The sequence below is a fragment of the Peromyscus maniculatus genome, chromosome 14 (genome assembly GCF_049852395.1).
Source record: "Peromyscus maniculatus bairdii isolate BWxNUB_F1_BW_parent chromosome 14, HU_Pman_BW_mat_3.1, whole genome shotgun sequence".
Lineage (NCBI taxonomy): Eukaryota > Metazoa > Chordata > Mammalia > Rodentia > Cricetidae > Peromyscus > Peromyscus maniculatus.
The window spans coordinates 81,248,888-81,258,007 of NC_134865.1; the positions used below are offsets into that span (position 1 = coordinate 81,248,888).

Below are 9,120 nucleotides of genomic sequence, written 5' to 3' on the forward strand. Positions count from 1 at the left end.
AATAAAAGATTTCATGACTCTCAGAAGAGACTTTGCACATTAGACTTTTAAACATTGTTGAGACTGTTATAGACTATGGAGACTTTCGAAGTTGAACTGAATGCATTTTTACATCATGATGTGTCTACAAGCCTTTGGGGACTAGGGAGTAGAATGTGGTTGTTTGCAACAAATGTTCCCACAAAGGGAACGGCACTATGAGAAGGTGCAGCTTTTTTTGGAGTAGGTGTGGCCTTGTTGGAGGAAGTATGTCCCTGTGGGAGTAGGCTTTGAGGTCTCCTATGCTCAAGCTACCCCCAGTGTCTGAGAGCATTTTCTGTTGCCTGTAAGATGTAGGACCCTCAGTCACTTCTCCAGCACAATGTCTGCCTGCATGTCACCATGTCTTGCTGTGGATATTGCTCTGCATAAATAAAATGCTGATTGGCCAGTAGCCAGGCAGGAAGTATAGGTGAGACAAGCAGAGAAGAGAATTCTGGGAAGTGGAAGGCTGAGGCAGAGAGCCGCTGCCAGCCGCTGCCATGAAAAGCAAGATGTAAGATACTGGTAAGCCAAGAGCCACATGGCAACTTATAGACTAATAGGTATGGGTTAATTTAAGATAGAAGAACTAGATAGCAAGAAGCCTGCCATGGCCATACAGTTTATAAGTAATATAAGTCTCTGTGTGTTTATTCGGTTGGATCTGAGCAGCTGCGGGACTGGAAGGTAAGAGAGATTTATCCGTGGGCCAGGCAGGACCAGGAAAACTCTAGCTACAAATGGCGCCCAACAGGTTGGCAAGAGTTTCCACCTAAAACCTGAGAAAAAATATTCTAAAACAGAGTTAAAAACAGCTTCCTAGTTGTCTCTCTCAAGTTGACGGGTTCCTGGCATTCATGTTTGACTGGCAGTATGGCGGGAATGAGGAGTCTACAAGTGGCACATTACGTTGCATGGTAGATTTAGTCTTTACTAGTACAAAAAAAAGAGGTTTCTGAGCTACATGATGCATTGATAGAAGCATAGAACCACTGTTCTAAGAGTTGATGGCTCCCAGAGCTGGCGGTAAACAATGTACCACCGCCATGTTGGGAAGCTGAGGTGGATGGAGCCACCAGCCAAAGCTGCTATTTTAGCCCTAGTAAGGCTGCAGTTTAAAACAATACATTCACAAACAGACAGATTCAGATGGAACAAGACTTTAAATGCTTTACAATGTGTATAAAATGTACGTAGACTTGGAAGAAAAAGAAAAAGGAATATATAGTTATATAAAAAATAGATAGTTTTTAAAAATAAAGTCTTTAAAGAGAAAGTAAAGGTAGTATAAAATAAGCCACGTAAAGATGGATATTACACAGAGAATCTGGATTGTGTTGTCTTTGGGATTTTTAACTTCAGAAAAACATCAGAGGCTGTGGTGCCGGCTAGTGGGGCTGTGCATACTCTCAGCGGCAGGCCGAATGTGAGGCGGCCAAGGTGACGGCGCAGAGGCGGGGAAGGGGCAGGGGCAGCATGGCAGCCTCCTTGGGGCTCCGAGGGGCAGCCACCTTGGGGCTCCAAGGAGCAGCCTCCCGTCCCTGGTATTGGAGCAGCCAGCGGCGGCCCACGGCCAACCTTGCAGCAGTATGTTCTAGGTCAATGGCTTCTAAGACTCCAGTTGGGTTCATTGGATTGGGAAACATGGGAAATCCAATGGAGAAAAATCTCATGAAACATGGCTGTCCACTCATTCTCTATGATGTGTTCCCTGATGCATGCAAAGAGTTTCACAGGAGCTGGTGAACAGGTAGCATCTTTCCCAGCAGATGTAGCTGAAAAGGCTGACAGGATTATCACAATGCTGCCTACCAGTCTGAATTCAGTAGAAGTTTATACTGGAGCAAATAGGATTCTAAAAAAAGTGAAGAAAGGCTCATTATTAATAGATCCCAGTACTATTGATCCTTCAGTTTCAAAAGAATTGGCGAAAGAAGTTGAGAAAATGGGAGCTGTTTTCATGGATGCCCCTGTTTCTGGTGGTGTAGGAGCTGCTCAGTGTGGGAACCTGACATTTATGGTGGGAGGAGTTGAAGATGAACTTGCTGCTGCCAAAGAGTTGCTGGAGTGCATGGGCTCCAATGTGATGTACTGTGGAGCTGTTGGGACTGGGCAGTCTGCAAAGATCTGCAACAACATGCTGTTGGCTATAAGCATGATTGGGACCACTGAAGCTATGAATCTTGGAATCAGGTCAGGGCTTGACCCAAAATTGTTGGTTAAGATCCTGAATATGAGCTCGGGACAATGTTGGTCCAGTGACACAATCCTGTGCCTGGGGTGATGGATGGAGTCCCCTCCTCTAATAACTACCAAGGTGGATTTGGAACAAGACTCATGGCTAAGGATTTGGGATTGGCTCAAGACTCTGCCACCAGCACCAAGACCCCAATTCTTCTAGGAAACCTGGCCCACCAGATATACAGGATGCTGTGTGCCAAAGGCTACTCAAAGAAAGACTTCTCATCTGTGTTCCAGTATCTGTGGGAGGAGGAGACCTTTTGATGTGCCCTCTGGACATGGACCCTTGGGAATCAGGCTCTGTCTTGAGCCTTCTCCTAGCTCTAATGGGTTTAATCAAAGGTCATCTGACTTCTTTTGATTGTCTACATTACAGTAATCTCTGGAATTTCTCACCCAGTTTTAAATGATGCTGCTTTTATTTGTTTAGCAAACATACCTGATGATTTCCGCTAACCAGCTCAATTGACCTTTTTTAAAAAGTCTGATCCTTGAGCACCTTCAACAAAATTGAACACTTTGATCAGGATATTTTATTTACTCCACTTTGCAAATAAAACCAAATGCTTTGTCAACAAGATGGAACCCATGGTAAAAAGGAAAGAAATCAGTTACAAAGACAAACAAGAGGGAAGTTTTTCCTGTTAACTAAGTGAGGTTATTTCTTCATTCCAGGTTGCTGACTTCCTATCTGGGATTGACAGGTAAGGCAGCTTTTTGACAGTGTCTTCCTGTTTGGATTGTTCCAGTGTCTTAATGTGCCTCTCCTGTTACAGCTTTCTACACTCAACCCGTTTGTTTCTGTATTCCTGCTTCCTGCATATTCTTACTACATATTTTTGACTCCAGAACAATAACATCTTTAGACTGTTTCAGAGCCAATGATATTTCCTTTAGATAATTATTGCATTATTCTAACTATAGTCATATTATTTTGAATTTAAATAAATTTCTATGCTGATAACAAAAAAATTTGATCATAAAAGCTGTTGAGTTAAGCCAATATGTATGTTTTATAGGTACCTTGACTTCAAAATTTGGATCTAAGGATTTGTTGCTTTAGAAAGGAGGCTCTCCTTTTGTTTCCACAGAAAGACAGAGGCTATGGATTTGTTCCAGATCAAGGTACATCAGGTTTGACCAGCCAAGATCCCCTGAAAAGTCTCTGATGATACCATGGCCCAGATGATCCAACATCCAGAACGGTTTCAAGGCAACTGGCTCAGACAATACAGCCTCACGGACTACTCCATAATCCTAAAATTTTCTTTGTGTCCCCATAAGATACAGTGCCCCCCCTCCAGCAGGAAGTAGTGTTTAGAAATGTTTTACATTGCTATATATTTTAGTTTATTGATACAAATTTAGAGTTGATTTTGTTATTATATATATATATATATATATATATATATATATATATATATATATATATATATTACTCTCATTTGAGGCATTATGTTTATGTATCTCATTTAGATTGTGATGTATAATTAAGAAATACAGATTAACAATTAGTCTTCTATGATAGTCAAACTCATAGCTATGTTAAGTTTTCTAGTATACATAGATATAATTCAATTAGGTATGCAATCTTTAAACACTTCAAACACCTACAGAACACGGCATTTAAAATGTTTTAAAATATTTAGACTTTCTGGACGGTGAGACATGTCTGTTCCTGGCAGCACCAATTTACTTCAGAGAGGAGAATGGGCATCAAAGACACTCGATATGGAGTTTATCTTCACCTTGGCAAAAATAGCCATTTGATCAAGAAACTGTTCTTGCCTGGACTGCTTGATCAACTGGACATGCAGGACCCATAGGAAGGTGACCATTGAACTTTGCCTGGCAAAATGGTCCTTCAGGTTCCTGCTTCACAGAGGAAACTTCCAGACATTCTACAGAACAGAGAAAAGTGACTGAGAGACTCTAGGCCTGTGGGCTGAAGATAGATGCCCCAACTTTACAAAAGAACTTTGGATAGCTGTTCAGGCTGCCAGCTGTCTCTGTCTACTCTCGCAAGACTCCTGAAAGTTGTTTGCATCTGTCGCCCATTTCTCAGGTAATATTATATCCTTCTGAGGTTTTTGATGTAGTTGAAGACTAGATAGTTATAATTTTCCTTAGTTATGATAAAAGATAAGTTAGATATGAAACCTTAGACTCACAAATATAGGATAGATAGGATATCTTCTTTAATTCTGCCAAATACAAATAGACTAGATATTATAAATAGACTAGATATTGTAACTGTAATTCTTGCTTGATATTTGTTATCTGTAATTTTACTATGTGAAAGTTAAAAACTTCCTTTTTGTTGCCCTAGTTGCCTGTCAGCAAGGAAGACTGTTGTGTGCAGTCTCCCCCACCAAAAGTCCCCATCAGACCATGCAGTCTACCAGACCCATGCACGAATCCAAACCTACTCAACCCCCTGCGACTCCAGTGGCTTCCTAAGACACAGAATCTGCCAGCTCTTATTAGACTAAGAGAGGCTTCCTGAGACACAGAATGTGCCAGCTCTGATTGGACCAAGAGCCCTAATAAGACCAAAGCAGTCCCCTGAGCCACAGAATCAGCTAGCTTGGATTGAACCAAGAGCAGCTCCCTGAGATACAGAATCTGCCAGCTCCAATTAGAGTAAAAGCTAAGATTAAACCCAGAGTGGCCCCCTGAGACACAGACACAACTAGCACAGATTGGACCAATAGCAGCTCGCTTAGATACAGTCACCTCTTGCATCTATTGGAGGAAGAGATGGGTAGATGCTAGTGCAAAATACATATAAAAACATAAAGAGCAATATGGCATCACCAAAACCTAGTTCTTCTACAACAGCAAGACCTGAACATCACAATGAGGAAGAGGCAGAAGAAAGCCACCTTAAAAAATAACTCCATGAAGATGATAGAGGTCTTTAAAAAAGAAATGAAAAATTCCCTTAAAGAAATTGAGGAAAAGACAAACAAAAAATTGGAAGAAATCAATAAATCCCTTAAAGAACATGCTGTGGGATGTCCTGTATGCTGTAAATATATTTTGCTATGATTGATTGATAAATAAAATGCTGATTGGCCAGTAGCCAGGAAGAAAGGATAGTGTAGGCAGGATGAGGAGGAGGAGAATTCTGGGAGGTGCAAGGCTGAGGCAGGGCAAGACTGCCAGCCACCATGAAAAGCATGATGTAAGATACTGGTAAGCCACGAGCCACATGGCAAGGTATAGATTTATAGAAATGGGTTAATTTAAGATATAAGAACAAATAACAAACAGCCTGCCATGGCCATACAGTTTATAAGTAATATAAGTCTCTGTGTATTTACTTGGGGGACGCATGTGGGAGAGATTTGTTTTGACCATGGACCAGGCAGGAGTAGGAAAACTTCAGCTACAAGAACTCCAAGAAAACCATGAAGCAATTAAACATGTGAAGGAAAGAGTTCAAGACCTGAAAAGTGAAATAAAAACAATGAAGAAGACACAAACTTGAAATAGATAATGTGAGCAAATGAACAGGAACTAATGATGCAAGCATAACCAACAGAATACAAGAGATGGAAGAGAGAATCTCTGGTGTAGATGATACAATAGAGGAAATAGATTCATCAGTCAAAGAAAACACCAAAGCCAAAAAAGTCATAACACAAAATGTCCAGGAAATCTGGGACACTATGAAAAGGCCAAACCTCAAAGGCACAGAAAATATATTCAACAAAATCATGGAAGAGAACTTTCCCAAACTTAAAGAAAAAAAATACCTATGAAGAGAACAAGAAACTTATAGAACACCAAATAGAAAAGACCCCCCCAAAAGTTCTTTTGCCACATAATAATTAAATCACTAAACATACAGAATAAAGACGCATATTAAGAGCAGCAAATAAAAAAGGCCAAGTGACCTATAAAGGCAGACCCATCAGAATAACACCCGATTTCTCAATGGAGACTTTGAAATCCAGAAGGTCCTGGACAGATGTAATGTAGACACTAAGAGACTATGGATGCCAGCCTAGACCAATACACCCAGCAAAACTTTCAGTCACCATGAACGGAGTGATTAAGACATTCCAAGACAAAACCAGATTTAAACAATACCTATCCACAAATCCAGCCCTACAGAAAACGCTAGAAGGAAAACTCCAACCTAAGGAAGTCAGATGCACCCACAAAAACACAGGCAACAGATAACACCACAGCAGTAAATCCCAAAGATGGGAAATACACACACTACCACCAAAAGATAACCGAAATTAACAATCTCTGGTCATTAATATCCCTTAATATCAATGGGCTCAATTCACCTATAAAAAGACACAGGCTAACAGAATGGATATAAAATCAGGATCCATCCTTCTGCTGCATACAAGAAACACACCTCAACTGCAAAGACAGACATTACCTCAGAGTAAAAGGCTGGGAAAGAAAAGACTTTCCAATCAAATGGACTTAAGAAGCAAGCTGGTGTAGCTAATCTAATATCTAACAAAATAGACTTCAAACTAAAATCAATCAAAAGAAATTGGGAAGGACACTACATAGTCATCACAGGAAAGATCCACCAAGATGAAGTCTCAATTCTGAATATTTATGCCCCAAATACAAGGGCACCCACACATGTAAAAGAAACATTACTAGAGCTTAAATCACACATCAAACCCCACACACTAGTAGTGGAAGACTTCAACACCCCACTCTCACCAATGGACAGATCTGCCAGATTGAAACTTAACAGAGAAATAAGAGACCTAACAGATGCTATGACTCAAATGGACTTAATAGATAGCTACAGAACATTCCACCCTAACACAAAAGAATATACCCTCTTCTCAGCACCCCATGGAACCTTCTCTAAAATTGACCACATGCTTGATGATGAAGCAAATTTCAACAGATAAAAAAAATTGGAATAACCTCCTGAATTCTATCAGACCACCATGGCTTAAAGCTAGATTTCAGCCACAACAAAAATTATAGAAAGCCTACAATCTCATGGAAAGTGAATAATAATCAAATGAATCACAAATGGGTCAAGAAAGAAAGAAAGAAATTAAAGATTTCCTAGAATTCAATGAAAGTGAATGTAACATATACCCAAACTTATGGGACACTATGAAAGCAACGTTAAGAAGAAAATTCATAGCACTAAATGCCCACATAAAGAAGATATTCAACTCTCACACTAATGACTTAACAGCACACCTGAAAGCTCTAAAAAGAAGCAAATTCATCAAGGAGGAATAGAAGCCAGGAAATACTCAAATTGAGAGCTGAAATCAATAAAATGGTATCAAAGAGAACAATACAAAGAATCAATGAAACAAAGAGTTGGTTCTTTGAGAAAATCAACAAGATAGACAAGCCCTTATCCAAATTAACCATAAGGCAGAGAGAGAGAGAGAGAGAGAGAGAGAGAGAGAGAGAGAGAGAGAGAGAGAATCCAAATTAACAAAATCAGAAATGAATAGGGAGACATAACAATAGACAATTATGAAATCCAGAGAATCATCAGGTTATACTTCAGAAACCTGTACTCCACAAAGCTGGAAAATCTTAAAGAAATGGGCAATTTTCTGCATAGGTACCACATGCCCAAGTTAAATCAAGACCAGATAAACTATTTAAATAGACCAATAACCCCTAAGGAAATAGAAACAGTCATTAAAAGTCTTCCAACCAAAAAAAGCCCAGGACCAGATGGTATTAGTGCAGAATTCTACCAGATTTTCAAAGAAGAGCTAATACCAATACTCTTCAGGTTGTTCCACACAATAGAAACAGAAGGAACATTATCAAACTCCTTTTATAAGGCCACAGTTACTCTGATACCCAAACCACACAAAGATGCAACAAAGAAAGAAAATTACAGACCAATCTCCCTCATGAACATTGATGCAAAAATACTCAATAAAATATTGGCAAACCAAATGCAAGAACACATAAAAAAATTATCCACCATGGTCAAGTAGGCTTCATCCCAGAGATACAAGGATGGTTCAACATACAAAAATCACTCAATGTAGTACACCATATAAATAAACTGATGTAAAGCAAAGGATAACCAGACTACAATCTACAGCTTCAGAGAAGCTAGCTAACAAGGGGGACCCAAAGAGAGATGCATGGATTGCCCTGGGAAAGGGAAATAGACAAGATCTCCATGAGTAAACTTGGGATGAGGGTTGGGCAATGAAGAGTAGGGAATGGGGGATTAGAACATAAGGGAACAGGATGGTTGAGCTGGAACAGGGATGGAGTGAGAGAGCAATGAAAGAGATAACATGATAGAGGGAGACATGATGGGGATAGAGAGAAACTGGGTGCTAAGGAAGTTCCCAGGAATCCCTAAGGATGACTCCGGCTTAGACTACTAGAAATAGTAGAGACAGTGCATGAACTTAACTGGCTTACCCCAGTGATCAGATTAATGAATATCCTAACTGGTATCATAGAGCCTCTCTCCAGTAACAGATGGAAGCAGATGCAGAGATCCACAGCCAAACACCAGGCCTAGTTCCAAGAGTCCAGTCGAAGAGTGAGAAGAAGGATGCTATGAGTAAGGGCAACAAGATCATGATGGGGAAACCTGCATAGATAACCAAACCAAACTAGTGGGAACTCATGAAATTTGGATCAACAACTGTGGAGCCTGCATGGGACTGGGCTAAGCCCTCTGCATAGCGAGACAGTTGTGTAGCTTGATTGCTTAAGAGGCCCCTGGCAGTAGGATCAGAATCCATCTCTGGTGCATGAGCAGGCCTTTTGGAGTCTACTATCTATGATGGGACACCTCACACAGCCTTGAGGTAGAGGGAGGGGCTTGGACTTGCCTTTACTAAATGTACCTCCCCATGGGAA

The 9,120-nt window shown here is 40.4% G+C and overlaps 1 pseudogene; it reads left to right on the forward strand.

Moving 5' to 3' along the window:
- Positions 1 to 1,497: 1,497 nt before the first annotated feature.
- Positions 1,498 to 2,526, forward strand: LOC102904180 (3-hydroxyisobutyrate dehydrogenase, mitochondrial pseudogene; annotated as a pseudogene).
- The last annotated feature ends 6,594 nt before the right edge of the window (positions 2,527 to 9,120 follow it).